Source organism: Caretta caretta, chromosome 1, assembly GCF_965140235.1.
Source record: "Caretta caretta isolate rCarCar2 chromosome 1, rCarCar1.hap1, whole genome shotgun sequence".
NCBI classification, from domain to species: Eukaryota; Metazoa; Chordata; order Testudines; family Cheloniidae; genus Caretta; species Caretta caretta.
In genome coordinates, this window is record NC_134206.1 from 318,428,984 (window position 1) to 318,445,635 (window position 16,652).

The 16,652-nt window shown below is 46.8% G+C and overlaps 1 protein-coding gene across 1 annotated transcript in view; it reads right to left on the minus strand.

The window, feature by feature from the left end:
* The window catches only part of ZBED4 (zinc finger BED-type containing 4), a 28,152-nt gene extending 22,956 nt beyond the window's left edge, over nucleotides 1–5,196 (minus strand). The window contains exon 1 of the mRNA XM_048836212.2: nucleotides 5,020–5,196. The gene's annotated coding sequence lies outside the window, so the exon portion shown is untranslated. The remainder of the gene's footprint in view (nucleotides 1–5,019) is intronic.
* Between the last annotated feature and the right edge of the window lie 11,456 nt (nucleotides 5,197–16,652).

Sequence of the window (16,652 nt, forward strand, 5' to 3'; positions counted from 1 at the left end):
TGAAAGTTGAGAGAGTTAAGCCCCCTATGGGCACATTCCCATTCTCTATCCCATGGTATCTCACCATCTACAGGGCAGTTACTAGTATATGAAATATTCACAATAAAAAACAAAGCTATTTGAAATTGAGTTACATTGTGTTACAAATTCAAAAAAGAGAATACTTGAGAATTATCACTGAGACACAAACCTTAAAATGTAAAACTATGTCCATTTTCCAGTGAAAAGAAGCCAATAATCAAGCACAGACTTGATCTGTTGCCTATGAAAAGACATTATTTATGCAAACATGGCTTTTGTATTAATAAGTCAAAATCTGTGCTTTCACTGCAATTCAACCCAGCAAATAAAATGAAATTTTAGGGGGCTGAAATTATACACAAAGGAATTTTGCACAGCTCTCGTAAAAGCAGACATATTTCACTGTCTGGAAAAGCTATAGTTTCTTTTGACAAAATGCAATGAGCTTCTAGTCAGCTATAAAAATGAGTAACTCTACAAGTTTGAACAGAATAATCAATCCTTGTTCAGCCCTGCAACACTACCTAAAATTATTACTGGGGAAAAAAAAATTTTATAATACAATTTTACAGAATGCATTGTTTCCTAGTTTAATAAAAACTGTAGTAATATTGTAACATTTATTGTGCCAACTTCCACTAGAAACTATTACATTATGAATCCCAGAAAGATCAACACGTTTTAAAAACACCATGGTTTTAAGTTTTCAAGAGTTCAGGACAAATTATTATTATTTTTTTAATTAAATATGGTACAAATAAAAAAGAAGAATGCCAAGATTATGTTATCCCATTCTGCTTATGTCACTTTAATGTGGCATGGCAAAAAACATAACAAATTGTCCAATACTGTAGTAGTGCGTTACAAGGATACTATCATATAGTTTAAGTCAAAAGTTTATCTAACTTTTAATTAGTTGTAACCTGGTGGCACCTTTATGTTCTAATTTATTTTGAAACCTCCAACTTTAAAACCCACATAAATAGCTTTTTGAGTCATCAAAATCAGCATGCACGCCACCTGTTAGTTAGTTCAGCAGCTGAAATTAACACATTCTCACAATTGTGCACATTTCTACTGAGAATAATGATGCTGGTGCAAATGCAGGAACAAAGAGCCACAGTGGCACAGAAAGCAGGGCAATTTTGCCAAACAGAAAAGGACACATTTGTTAGGGAAAATGTATTTCCAAATGTCTACAAAAGTAAACAGTTAAGACAGATGAGTTTTAAACATATAAAGCAGTTTTCACTAGTCTATGTCAGTACTAACAATATTCTTGAAATCTCTCTACTTAAAGAAATATTGATACTACAAAGTTATTTGGCTCAGTGCCTGAATTCCGGTTTTTATCTCTTACCCATCACCAAGGTATCTGACCTACTGGGTGAAGTTCTATAGTTTGTGATATGCAGATCAGACTTAAGGATCATAATCATCCCCTTTGTCTAAAAAGATCTAATATTTATAGTTCTTTGGTTGCCTTAATCATCATGTGAATACAATTAATTAAGTAAAGAAAGTCTACTTTATTTCCCTTCAATGTACTCTGCAGTGGCAACCCAAAAACAAAGTATGTTTCTTTTGGGATATTGAAAATTTCTAATTATGAGAGAAAACTTCAAAACCAAATTTTCCCCTACATGGAAATTATCTGGTCTGGGGATAGAAACGATGAGTTTTTCCCCCAACCTTTGTAGACTTACCCTGGCATTTTTGGGTTGACTGTGATGAGGGGCATGAAGCAGTATGGTGTTCAGGGAGAGACAACAGAACATTTACAGAGAGCTCATGTCCCTCAGTCCCAACCCCTCCTTACACAGAAACAGATTCCCAAAGGTAGTCTTCAGTTAGGTCATGGAAAAATGAGAGAGATTAACACATGCCTGCTGAGGGACTGTGGCAAGAGGATCAGCTATTTCCCAACAATCTAAGCATTTTTATGGGTTTTTCTGTAGTATCTAGTTAAGAAAATCTGGTTGGAGGATCCCATGCATTACAACATCAAACCACCCTTAGAGACTTTTTTTTTTTAAATAAAGTGGGCTTCTCAGATTCTCTCACTCTCTATAGGCGACCCTGACATTTTATTTTTTGTTTTAATTTTATAAATATCAGCAGTGTGAACTCTGGTCTTTTCTGGTTTTCCTAGAGGACTGTATGCTTCAGATATACATTAATATTTATATTTCAGTATTGCCTACAGAGCCTAATCATGGTCCAGGACCTCATTCTGCTAGGTACCGTACAGACAAGTAACAAGAATACAGTTCCTACCCCATATAGCTTGCAATCTTGATTTATGACAAGATTGAACAGGTGGATGTGGAAAAAAATAACAGGTCTGGAGAAGGTGGGAAAACAAGGTAACGGTAAAACAAGTGGGTTTTTCAAAGTAGACAGTCGTTTCAGTTCACAATATAAAAATTTTTATATATTTAGCTCTCACACTAATTGAAGATGTTGAGTCTAACAAAATCTTCCTTTATCCAAAGTGTCAGCAATTGAAGTTAAACAGGTGTTTTTAATAACAGTAAATTTTAAACAAATTTTCCCCTCTGAACAACTCAGCTTACAGTCTTTTGTGAGGCCAAAATGTCATATATTCTCCATTCAATTTAGGTTTTGCTTACATTATTGAAATTACACAGAAAAACTCCCACTGTTCCCAACATCTATTTGGCTACAGGGGTGTTAGCAATATTGGAAACCCTAATGTAGATGGTTCTCAGACTCTAATACTATGTCAATTAGACTTGCTCCCTCCGAGGTAGCCATGAACAGTCTTCCAATCCAGACAGGACTCCTATCTCTAACTTAAAAATCAATTGGGAGGGGGAGGGGTAGTGGTGAGGAGAAGAATGTCTTTCAGGACTTCTTTATCCATCATAATGAAGCAACAAATAAAAAGATATATAGGCTCTATTCTTCCTCTGCATCCACCTTTAAAGTTCTACATTTCCGTTATAACATCCCTCCCCTCCTCCAACCCTTGCAATATTTGAAAGAAATTGTGATTTTCATGGCTATAGGTATGACTTTTTGGGTGGGAAAGAGGGAGCTGACAGAGATTCTCCAAGTATCAGAGGTGTTGCTGTGTTAATCTGTATCCATAAAAACAACGAGGAGTCCAGTGACACCTTAAAGACTAACATTTATTTGGGCATAAGCTTTTGTGGGTAAAAAACCCACTTCTTCAGATGCAGATTTCCCCCCCACACACACACCCTTCAAATTATAGGTCACTGTTAAAGAAAAAGTAAGGGACTGTGTCCCCTTTTCCTTTTTTTAAAACAATGCATAAGGGAAGCCTAAAAAGTTTGTTTTAATGGGGGCAGAAATGATATCTTCATTAAAGATTCGGTAAACATCCCTTCAGTTAAGGCATGATGGGTAAAGACCTTTGAGGTCCCCAGGAAGTCCTCTAGCAAAACCAGGAAAGACCAGATTCGACATTCCTGTTATTTCTAATGTATAAATAAGATTGGGGGGGGGGGGGGGGGGGGGAGAAGGAGAAAAAAAAATCAGGCCTTTTTATGCATCATAATCCAGCAAGAAAGGCGCACTCTTAACTTTTAAAAAAACACTTACAGGTTATCATTAGTGTCAACAGGACCCTTTCATAATTTAACTTGCATACCTTTAATATTTTCACAATTTTAGGTCATCTAGTGCACATGCATGCTATATTTTTCAAAATATCTCACATATATTATAATGGAACTGGTGTGCAATAAGGAAGTTTGCTACTCTATTACAATGTGCTATTTTAAAAAAGTAATAAATATCCAAAACATGTAAATATTGAAGTATTTTAAAGATGTTGTTAAAAAACGTAAAGTTAATATTAAAAACTGCATTGGAATAGATGACAGTCAAATTCTGCAGACTTTACTGACACGTCTCTTTAAACCAAGGGCAGTTCTGTCTGAATACCAACTGAGGACTGGGGTCCCTCAAAGGAGGGAGGAGTAGAGATGGTGTCCATATTATCGCTGATGCTAGCCATGGAGGTTCTTTCCTCTAAAATCCAGTGTCCACATCAAAAACAATTATTTAGACCTGGTGTCTAAAGTCTCGTTTATAAATTGTATGTTTGTGTATGAGAGTCCAGACGTACTTTCCATCTCAGCTTGTGCGCACACAAATGGGGGCGGGGTGTGTCTTGTTGAGCACACACTTTCCATCTCAGCAAGCACGTTACACACATTTACACCTAGATGCAGTACGCCGGGCAGGGAGTTCCCCATTACTCGTTAAGCCCACACCCCAGCATGCAATCACAGCTCTGCAGACCGCAATGCCTGCCTAGCGGGGTCCTGGGCTATTCTTATTCACTCTTAGCCATCTTAGATCGGGTTCACACCGGCCACATGGTCACTTCTTCCTCCCGCCCCCAAGTGAAGGGCCCGGTTCCTCCCGCGGCCTCTGGGCGGGCAGGGCGCAGAGTGGTTCGGGCTGGCCTGGCGCTGTACGGGGCGGACAGCGACGGACGGAGACAATGCAAGTCGCGCGCTGCCATGCATGCGAAGCGGGCCCCGGGCCTCCAGAGAGGGCTCGTCGGGAGCCCTCCACCCAGCCTGCCGGATACCGCGGAGGGAGCACAGCAGCTCCCCAGGCAGGTCAGACCCGCGCCCCCCACCACCGGGGTTGGGGAGAGCCCCGCCCAAGGGAGCGGTACTGGGCACCCCCCACCTCAACAGAGCCCCCTCCCAGGGCCTCGGAGACAATGGAGCGAGCGAGCACCAGGGGCCTAGTCCCCCGCTTCCTGTGCCTCGCCACCGCACGCCCCTTGCCCGGCCTGGCGGCGCTGCCCTGTGGGCGCTCCTGACCGGAACAGGGCGGCGGGGAGCCCCGGGAGCCAACGGCTCGGGCACCCGGGAACTGGCGCGGCTGAGGCAGAGCCAGCCAGTGGTGGGGGCAGTAGCAGCCCCGGGAGCGGGAGAACCGGATCGCCCCGCTCTAGCCCCCGCCCTACGCCACAGCGCGACCACTCACCTCGCCGGTCAGCCGCCGCGGAAGCGGGAGGCCACCAGTTACCGCCCCCTGGCCGGGCCCGAAGGAGTTAAAGGGAAGGGTCAGGCAGGACCGTCCCATTCATTAGTCGGGCGCTTTGTCTCCAGCTGCCGCCGCCGCCGCGACGCTGATCGGCTCCCCCGGCTCGGCCGCCACAGCGCACACCGCGCATGCGCCACGGGCGGGGGCGGGGCCGAGGCACGCAGCGGAACGAAACTCAACGGCACCACGTACGGCGCGTAACGTGTCGTCGTACAGGCAAAGCGATGCAAAATGGCCGTTTCAGGAGGCTCTGGGTCTGGCTCCAGCGTGAGCGCGCATGGGACGTGTGGGGCGCTGAACGGTTACTAGGCTCTGCGCAGAGCCGCACCCTCTTCCTTAGCAGAGGAGGGCGGTGAGTGAGACTAGGTCCCTGGCTGGCAGCGGCTGGCACCGACCGCACGGCGGCCCCGTCTCTACGGGGTTTCCTGGGCTTCGGTGGGCGCCTGACGGAGCTGGCCTGGGTGGGGCTCCCGTTGACTGCGCTGAAAGGGGAGGACTCTCCCCGCCTCATGCAAGTGTGGAGGTTGCTAAAGGGCGACACCCGCCCGGAGCACCGCTGTAGCGTCGGGGATGGGGAACTTCGCTGGGCCCGGGGTCTCATCCGCAGATGGCATCTGGCATAGGAGCGCTCACAGGTGTCTTCTCACGAGAGCTTTATATCCGGCCCCGAGCACGGCTCCCGCTCTGCACAGCTCTATCCATAGGCTAGGGTCTAATCTGCAGTATGTTCATCACTTACTCGCCAAAGCCCTGTGTTCATGGTCAGATCCCAAGTAGCGCGCTTTCCCACCACAAACAGAGCTTCACCATATATATTCATCCCCCAAATATGCATATTATCCAACGTAGTTATGGTTTCACTATTCATTTACAGATATATCACACTACACTTTACACTTACATTGAATATGATCCAATCATGTGTTTTCGGATGTAATCCACAGTGTGCCAAAAATAAGAATTATGCTCACCGTGTTTTGGGGGTAAAATACCTAATAAATCTAGCTCTAATTTGGGAGAGTTTTTTTGTTCAGACTAGTAGTCTTAACTCTGATACATTTGCTCCCTTCAAGCATTTGGGGATCTCCAGAACACACATCTTCAGCTTCTGAGATTGACACAATGCAACTATAGGCGCTGCATGACCTATGTTGATCCAGACAGTCCTCCACAGCATCTGTCCCACTCCATGACAGTGACCACTCTGGTCACAGCTGTAAACTCCACTGCTGAGGGTCACAGAGGCTGAAAGCCAACTTCTGCTTAAAACCCTCCATGTGTTTTTGCAATTCCTTTTTTTGATTGTACATCTTGACAGCTCATCTGGCAGTGTTCTCTTGTTGTGTGCAACTGACCATGTCAGCTCCACATACTAAACATGCTCCTGCCAGGAGTACACAGGAGGTATTCACTCACTTAGGCCTGTGGGGAGAAGAGGCTGTGCAAACACAGTTATGGACTAGCCATAGAACTGTGGACATCTACAAACAGATTGCATGCACTCAACACCATAGGTGCCGACTCTGTGGATGCTCCGGGGCTGGAGCACCCATGGGGAAAAATTGGTGGGTGCTCTGCACCCACCAGCAGCCAAGCTCCCTGCCTCAGCTCACCTCTGCCTCCTCCCCTGAGCTTGCTATGTCCCCACTTTTCCTCCCAGTGCTTGCCACAACAAAACAGCTGTTTCACAGCATAGCAAGCTGTGGGAGGGAGAGGGGAGGAGGCAGGGCCTGGGTGGGGATTTAGGGAAGAAGTCCAATAGGAGCAGGGAGTTGGAGCGGGGACTTTGGGGAATGGTTGGAATGGGGGCGGGGCAGGGTGGAGACAGGGCGGGGGGGGAGGGGGTTGAGCACGCACTGGTGCCAGGAGAAGTTGGCACCTATGCTCAACACCTGATGCTTTGTGATAATGGAATAGAGACAATGGCTGTGCTCTGGAGCCACGTGTGGCTCTTCAGAAGTTAATATGTGGCTCCTTGTATAGGCACCAATTCCGGGCGCTGGAGCTACAGGCGCCAACTTTCCAATGTGCTCACTGCTCAACCCTGGCTCTGCCACAGGCCGTACACCCACTCCACCCCTTCCCACCCCCTCCCCTGAGCCTGCCAAGCCCTCAATCCTCCCTCTCCCCCCCCCCCCCGCCAGAGCCTCCTGCACACCAGGAAACAGCTGATTGGAAGGTGCGGGGAGGGAGGGGGAGGCACTGATCGGCTGGGCTGCCAGTGGGCGGGAGGCACTGGGGGCCAGGCGGGGGGGGGGGAGCGATGACATGGTCTATGTCCCAAAACATTGGACAGTTTTATTACATGGTTACTTTAACTTTAAGCATGTGAGAGAAGACTGGTGACTGGTGTGTGTTTGTGCTGGAAATGGCCCACCTGATGATCACTTTAGATAAGCTATTACCAGCAGGACAGTGGGGTGGGAGGAGGTATTGTTTCATATTCTCTGTGTATATATAAAGTCTGCTGCAGTTTCCACGGTATGCATCTGATGAAGTGAGCTGTAGCTCACGAAAGCTCATGCTCAAATAAATTGGTTAGTCTCTAAGGTGCCACAAGTACTCCTTTTCTTTTTGCGAATACAGACTAACACGGCTGTTACTCTGAAACCTGTCATTATGCAAGGCACTGCATTTAGCCGTATGGAGTGGAAATCTATCAACTGCATGAAAAAACTTGTACAGATACAGACAGACATCATCTTCCTTTCCAAATGCAAACAGATGGACATCGTACCAAAAAAGGACTGAAGGTAAAAAATCCATTACAATCTACATACCACACAGACTATGCTGACAGCTTGTGCCACACGCTCTCAAAGACACTGCGGAATCACCTGATCAACATCCTCTACAGCAAACAGGGAAAGATTAAGAATGAGCTCTCAAAAATGGATACTATAATAAAAAACCAACCTTCCACACAAACTTCCTCGTGGCTGGATTTTACTAAAACTAGACAAGCCATTTACAACGCACACTTTGCTTCTCTACAAAAGAAAAAGGACACTAAACTTTCTAAACGACTACATGCTACAAGGGGCCACAGCAATGGTTCCCTCAACCCACCTAGCAATATTGTTAACCTATCCAACTATACTCTCAGCCCAGCAGAAGCAGCTGTTCTATCTCGGGGCCTCTCCTTCTGCCCCTCCACCCCCACAAACATGATACAGTTCTGTGGTGACCTAGAATCCTATTTTCGACGTCTCCGACTCAAGGAATATTTCCAAAATACCTCTGAACAACATACTAATCCACAGAGGTCTCCCTACCAACACTACAGAAAGAGGGATTCTAGATGGACTCCTCCTGAAGGTCGAAACAGCAGACTGGACTTCTACATAGAGTGCTTCCGCCGACGTGCACGGGCTGAAATTGTGGAAAAGCAGCATCACTTGCCCCATAACCTCAGCCGTGCGGAACGCAATGCCATCCACAGCCTCAGAAACAACTCTGACATCATAATCAAAAAGGCTGACAAAGGAGGTGCTGTTGTCATCATGAATAGGTCGGAATATGAACAAGAGGCTGCTCGGCAGCTCTCCAACACGAGTTTCTACAAGCCATTACCCTATGATCCCACTGAGAGTTACCAAAAGCAACTACAGCATTTGCTCAAGAAACTTCCTGAAAAAGCACAAGATCAAATCCGCACAGACACACCCCTGGAACCCCGACCTGGGATATTCTATCTTCTACCCAAGATCCATAAACCTGGAAATCCTGGGCGCCCCATCATCTCAGGCATTGGCACCCTGACAGCAGGATTGTCTGGCTATGTAGACTCCCTCCTCAGGCCCTACGCTACCAGCACTCCCAGCTACCTTCGAGACACCACTGACTTCCTGAGGAAACTTCAATCCATCGGTGATCTTCCTGATAACACCATCCTGGCTACTATGGATGTAGAAGCCCTCTACACCAACATTCCACACAAAGATGGACTACAAGCCGTCAAGAACACTATCCCCGATAATGTCACGGCTAACCTGGTGGCTGAACTTTGTGACTTTGTCCTTACCCATAACTATTTCACATTTGGGGACAATGTATACCTTCAGATCAGCGGCACTGCTATGGGTTCCCGCATGGCCCCACAGTATGCCAACATTTTTATGGCTGATTTAGAACAACGCTTCCTCAGCTCTCGTCCCCTAAAGCCCCTACTCTACTTGCGCTATATTGATGACATCTTCATCATCTGGACCCATGGAAAAGAAGCCCTTGAGGAATTCCACCATGATTTCAACAATTTCCATCCCACCACCAACCTCAGCCTGGTCCAGTCCACACAAGAGATCCACTTCCTGGACACTACAGTGCTAATAAACAATGGTCACATAAACACCACCCTATACCGGAAACCTACTGACCGCTATTCCTACCTGCATGCCTCCAGCTTTCACCCTGACCACACCACACGATCCATCGTCTACAGCCAAGCTCTGCGATACAACCGCATTTGCTCCAACCCCTCAGACAGAGACAAACACCTACAAGATCTCTGTCAAGCTTTCTTACAACTACAATACCCACCTGCAGAAGTAAAGAAACAGATTGATAGAGCCAGAAGAGTTCCCAGAAGTTACCTACTACAGGACAGGCCTAACAAAGAAAATAACAGAACGCCATTAGCGGTCACCTTCAGCCCCCAACTAAAACCCCTCCAATGCATTATTAAGGATCTACAACCTATCCTAAAGGATGACCCAACACTCTCACAAGTCTTGGGAGACAGGCCAGTCCTTGCCTACAGACAGCCCCCCAACCTGAAGCAAATACTCACCAACAACCACATACCACACAACAGAACCACTAACCCAGGAATCAGATTTCAGAGTAACAGCCGTGTTAGTCTGTATTTGCAAAAAGAAAAGGAGTACTTGTGGCACCGTAGAGACTAACCAATTTATTTGAGCATGAGCTTTCGTGAGCTACAGCTCACTTCATCGGAGCCCGTTGCCAATTGTGCCCACATATCTATTCAGGGGACACCATCACAGGGCCTAATAACATCAGCCACACTATCAGAGGCTCGTTCACCTGCACATCCACCAATGTGATATATGCCATCATCTGCCAGCAATGCCCCTCTGCCATGTACAGTGGTCAAACTGGACAGTCTCTACGTAAAAGAATAAATGGACACAAATCAGATGTCAAGAATTATCACATTCATAAACCAGTCGGAGAACACTTCAATCTCTCTGGTCACGCAATCACAGACATGAAGGTCGCTATCTTAAAACAAAAAAACTTCAAATCCAGACTCCAGCGAGAAACTGCTGAATTGGAATTCATTTGCAAATTGGATACTATTAATTTAGGCTTAAATAGAGACTGGGAGTGGCTAAGTCATTATGCAAGGTAGCCTGTTTCCTCCTGTTTTTTCCTACCCCCCCCCCCAGATGTTCTGGTTTAACTTGGATTTAAACTTGGAGAGTGGTCAGTTTGGATGAGCTATTACCAGCAGGAGAGTGAGTTTGTGTGTGTATGGGGGTGGGGGGATGTGAGAAAACCTGGATTTGTGCAGGAAATAGCCCGACTTGATTATGTAAAGAGTTGTCACTTTGGATGGGCTAGCACCAGCAGGAGAGTGAATTTGTGTGGGGGAGTGGAGGGTGAGAAAACCTGGATTTGTGCTGGAAATGGCCCACCTGATGATCACTTTAGATAAGCTATTACCAGCAGGACAGTGGGGTGGGAGGAGGTATTGTTTCATATTCTCTGTGTATATATAAAGTCTGCTGCAGTTTCCACGGTATGCATCCGATGAAGTGAGCTGTAGCTCACGAAAGCTCATGCTCAAATAAATTGGTTAGTCTCTAAGGTGCCACAAGTACTCCTTTTCTTTTTGCGAATACAGACTAACACGGCTGTTACTCTGAAACCTGTGTGTCTCTTGTCTTTGCTCTACCCCTACTCCCGGCAACTATCTCCTGCACCATATAACACCCTCTCCGCCACCAATTCCAGGTCACCTACCCCTTTCCGTTCCATTAAGACATTACATCTTCAGAAGCCAGGTGTGCATAAAAAAGTTTGTAGAAACTGTGAACTTTAAGAAAAGCTGTTTTTTCTGGGAGGTTTTATCTCAGGAACCTCTTGCTCAAATGATCCCAAATTTATATCAGCAATCATATTAGACAGAAAATTTCAAGACAATACAACTAAGCATGCAGATTTCAGAACACTTAGAAAACTCAACCTTTAATCAGAAAAGTTTTCTCAATCTTAGGGCATGTTTACACTGGCAGAGTCACAGCGCCGGGAGTTACAGCACCGCTCAGACAGCACTGAAGGGAAACCGCTGTTGTGTGTTCACACCGTAAGCTGCCTGCACACTAGTGTGTTCACTTGCGGCACTTGAAGCGGTATTCGGAGCGGTGCACTCTGGGCAGCTATCCCACAGAGCACCTCTTTCTCTTCTGCTGCTAAGAGTTGTGGGAAGGTGGAGGGGGTTGTGGGGCATCCTGAGTCCTGTCCCAGTGCCCTGTGATACATTGCTTTGCATCCCAGCAATCCCTGTGCTTCCGTCCACATGTGGCGCCATCTTTCAACGGTGTGTGTATTGCATGCCCTGCCTCTTCAGGCTGCAGGAATGGATCCCGAACTGTTGACCAATATGCTGCTCCTTCTGACCAACACATCAGGAGTGGCAGTGGAGTTATTCCTTAGTCTATAAAGGCAAGAGGAGAGCGACATGGATTTCGCCACGCATAGTAGCTACAACACGAGATTGCTTGTTGCATTCACGGAGGTGCTGACCACAGTGGAACTCCGCTTTTGGGCTCGGGAATCAAGCACTGAGTGGTGGGATCACATCGTAATGCATGTCTGGGATGACGAGCAGTGGCCGAAGAACTTTCGGATGAGGAAAGTCAAATTCATGGGACTGTGTGATGAGCTTGCCCCAACCCTGCAGCTCAAGGACACAAGAATGAGAGCTGCTGTGCCATTGGAGAAGCACGTGACGATTGCACTGTGGAAGCTGGCTACGACAGACTGCTACTGATGGGTTGCAAACCAGTTCGGAGTAGGAAAGTCAGCTGTTACACTCGTGTTGACGGAAGTCTGCAGGGCCATTAATTGCATCCTGCTCCGAAAGACTGTGACTCTGGGCAACATGCGTGACATTGTGGATGGCTTTGCACAAATGGGCTTCCCTAACTGCGGAGGGGCAATGGATGCCACACATATTCCAATTCTGGGACCAGACCACCTAGTCACTGAGTACATTAATCGCAAAGGGTATTTCTCAGTGGTTCTCCAGGCACTTGTGGATCACCAGGGACATTTCATGAACATTAACGCTGGTCCAGAAAGGTGCATGACGCACGCATCTTTCGGAACACTGTCTTGTTCAGGAAGCTGCAAGCAGGGACTTTCTTCCTGGACCAGAAGATCACCGTAGGGGAGTCGAAATGTCCATTGTGATCCTGGGAGACCCTGCCTACCCCTTAATGCCATGGCTTATGAAGCCACACACGAGCCACCTTGACAGCAGCAAGGAGTGATTCAACAACAGGCTGAACAAATGCAGAATGATTGTTGAGTGTGCTTTTGGCCATTTAAAAGTCCGCTGGCATTGCCTCTATGGGAAGCTGGACCTGGCCAATGACAATATTCCTATGCTTATAGCCGTGTGCTGTATGCTCCATAATATTTGCGAAGGGAAGGGTGAAAGCTTCACTCAGGGCTGGACCACAGAGGCTTGTTAGAGAGCTTATTCCTTCACTCTCCCACTTCCCTGGTCCTTCTCGCATGAACAGAGAGCAACAATACCCGAAGTCCGAAGGTACAAACAATTCAATGTTTATTGGGGTGAACTTCCAGCAAGCTTAAATCCAAATTCCTTTTTCCTTATTTTCGAATCCCCACTTACTTCCTGTTTGCCCCTAATTTATATAGTAATATTCTTAGCTATACCTCAACCAATCATTCTACTGAAATTTAACTAACCAATCCTAACATATTGTAACATGATTAGCTAACCAATTATATCCCACCACCTTAATTAGTTTACACCCAGCAAAATTAATTATACAGCAGACAGAAACAATCACAGAACCAGACAGAGACCATGCAAATAAACAATAGCAAAGTGGGAACTATAATGACAAAACAATATAGAAGTGAGAATTTCACAACTACGTCTATAAAGACATAAGGGTTTTCCAGCTGTGTCTATTGATAAGTGAGTTCTTACCAGACAGAAAACTATCAACCTAAATTTCCTTTTACATCTTCTAGGCTCTACCCTTTCTCTGGAGGTGATAGATCAGATCACCTTCCTAACAGCCCCATATTGATTAGTTTGGAATGTGAAGATGTGACCGTACGCTTCCCAGCTTATGGCTGCCTCTGCTGCTTAGCCAAAGGCATTGGCCTAAGAACAGGGCCTCAGACTGTCACAGTGAGAGAAGGCCCTTACACAGATTCTTTCTTGTATACCTCTATTACTAGCTAAATGATAAACATAAACCTACATTCTTAGAGTATAGGCCTTTACAGACAGGCCTGAATATCTATATCCTAACAAGGCTCAGCGCCTGGAGGCTGAATTTGAACAGCCAGAGACCAGGGCTATTAGAGGGGCGCAGCACAGGGCCATAAGCATCAGGGATGCTTTGAGGCAGCAATTTGAAGCTAAAAGACACTCATATTTATTACTATGCTCCGGAGTGCAGTGCTTGGAATGCTAGGTGGTGATAGGTGCAGACAATGCAGTATGTGGGTTTAACATAATTGTATGTTGCTTTGTAGGGCTCTTTTTGCTTTCAATTAATAGAATAAAGATTGCTTTCAAACCAACACAATTCTTTTACTAAAAAAAAAACAGCAGGAGGAGAGAGTCAAACCAAAAAAACCCATCAGCAGTGAAGGGAAGGTCCCAGGAGGAGGAGATCCCGGGGTGCCTAAAGATTTGTGTACATCCAGGGATCACATCCAACCTTCTCCTTTGGAGTACAATGCAGCGGGTACTGTGCTTCAGCAGGGCCAAACTGCAGAGGGATGGGTGTTGAGTGCAATGGGTAGTGGGAGTCCGCAGTGCTGGACTGTAAGGGGGTAGGAGTGGAATGCAGCGTGTATAGGCTGGAGCCAGGAGGTTGATAAGAGTGTGTTGGCGGTGTCAGGGGAGAGCATGGGAAAGAGTTTTGCCACAGTGGCAGGGGAGGGCGGGCGTGGAGCTGCGCGCTTTGAAGAGCTAGTATTGCCTGGAGCGTGTCAGCTTGGCACTCCATAGCCTTTAAGAACCGCTCCGTGGCTTCATACTGGACTGTTGCATTCTCCTTTCCGTCCCTCTTCTCGCTATCCCACCGCTCCTTCAATTCCTGTTTCTTGACAGCAGAGTGCATCACATCATCAGGCAGAAAGTCCTCCTTAGTTCTTCTTGGCCACTTTCTAATTCTGTGAAGCCATTCAGCCGCCGAAAACAAAGGGGGAGGCTGGGCTCCCAAGGTCATCTCTGTGAAGTTTAAACACATTTTACAGAAGTAGTATTGTTTGCAACACAGAGAACACTGATTCAGTGATTTAAAACACAGCCACTATTCACACACCTGTCACTAACTGGCTGACCCCAAGCAAGCACACAGGAGCCACAAGACCCCCAGAATGGTGAGTAGCCCCAGGGGAAGAGTAAATCACTCTTCCCGCACCGTGTTGTACGGGAAATGGGCTAGTACTTTAGGAGGGGCCACATAATCGTTACTGTCCCCACACTTTCCATAGGATGTGATCATTATGGAAGACATCTCGCTGCTGAGGGTCAGCAGGGAATCAAGGGACGGTCGTCTCCAAGACTGTGGCTTCTGCCCTGGCCCCTGTGTGGCTTGCCTGTGTGTAGCAATGGTCCTCAACCCCCTGTGATGGCACAGTGGCCCGCGAAAGTTACTGTTAATGGGGCAAGAAACAAAGCAGCTCTACCGAAGAACCTGCGGCAGCGAATTGCCCAGTATCTCCACAAGAGTTTCCTGGAGACCTCTGAGGGAGATTCCTGTGAAGTGAGGGAGTCAATCAAAACTGTTCCGCTGCTCAGTCTAGGCATGTGATGGGAGACAAGCCTGCTTTCTGCAACTCTCCTTCACCCAACAACTCGCTTCAGCAATTCCACTTACCAGGAACCTCCTCTCCAGTTTGCGCTTCGCCAGCATCTGATAGTTGTGACTGGCTAGCCTACTCTGGGGTAGAAAAGAGATCCTGGCTGCATGCATCTCTGACCTCCGAGTCATCCTCTGCCATCCTCGGCCCCCACACATCCTCCTCCAAGATTTTCTCCTCCTGGCTCGATCCACTTTCAACTGGCATGCGAGCCACCGAAGTATCCACAGTGGCCTTCACAATGGAGGTGGGGTTGTCATCGAGTTTTGCATCCAGATCTTCGTAGAATCGGCAGCTTGTGGGTGCAGCACCAGAGCAGCGGTTTTCCTCCTGCACCTTATGGTAGGTGTTCCACAGCTCCTTCACTTTGACCCTGCATTGCAATGTGTCCCAGTCATGGCGCCTTTCTGTCATGCATCATGAAATCTGTTCATAGGAATCATAATTCCTACGGCTGGAGCACAGCTGGGACTGGATAGCCTTCTCTCCCCAAATTCTGATGAGGTCCAGCAGCTCGGCATTGATCCAAGCAGGGGATCTTCTGGTGTGTAGAGCAGGCATGATCACCTGGAAAGATGCACTGAGACCACTGCACGCATCACCGAGCAAACAGCACGGGGACTTTCAAAATTCCAAAGGAATTTATAGGGTGGGGATGACGGTTGGTCACCTGAGGGCAGGGCAGTAGAGTTGAAACTGATGACCGGAGAGATGAGAACAGGCATTGTGGGACACCTCCATGGTGTCTACACTGGCACCAAAGTGCTGTAGCCCTGGCAATGAAAGCTGTACGCCTCTCGTTGGGGTGGGTTTTGTACAGCGCTATAACTTCACAGTTTCTGCACACTAAGTGGCTTGGCACTGTGTTCACCTCGGGAGTTACAGTGCAGAAAGCTGCTTTACTGCACAGAAACTTGCCAGGGTTGACAGGGCCTCAACTGTAGCAGAATTGGTGCCCTGCTGTAATATAGTATGAAATTAATCAGCAACTGCTTTGCTATATCCAGATGCCCAGCACAGGATAAACCTGAAAGGACAGGAGGTTCTGAGGAGTGTGAAATGACCCATTCATCTCAATGTGATGGTCTCAAATGAATGAGAACACCCCATGGAGATGAACAGAGCCCAGAACAATAGCTCTGAACTATATGAATTACTCCATCCCCATGGATGTTCCCATTCCGCCCCCCGCTTCTGAATTTTCTGCTGTACTCAACTGATATTTCCCCAAATTTAAAATTATTTTGACAGAAGCAGATTGTAGCAACATGCCAACACCCACCTGATTTCTGATCAAGGTGGGATATGAATTTACAGTGCCTCAATGTTGCTGAAATTCAGTGGATGTCCCCTTGAGCCACACAGCTTGTGTGAGTCATGGCTGACTAGCAAAGCTCTTGGGCAGTCTATCTATACACGTGCAGTATAATCTGTTTGGCACTTGAGTGTTAGGCAAGGTAGGCATG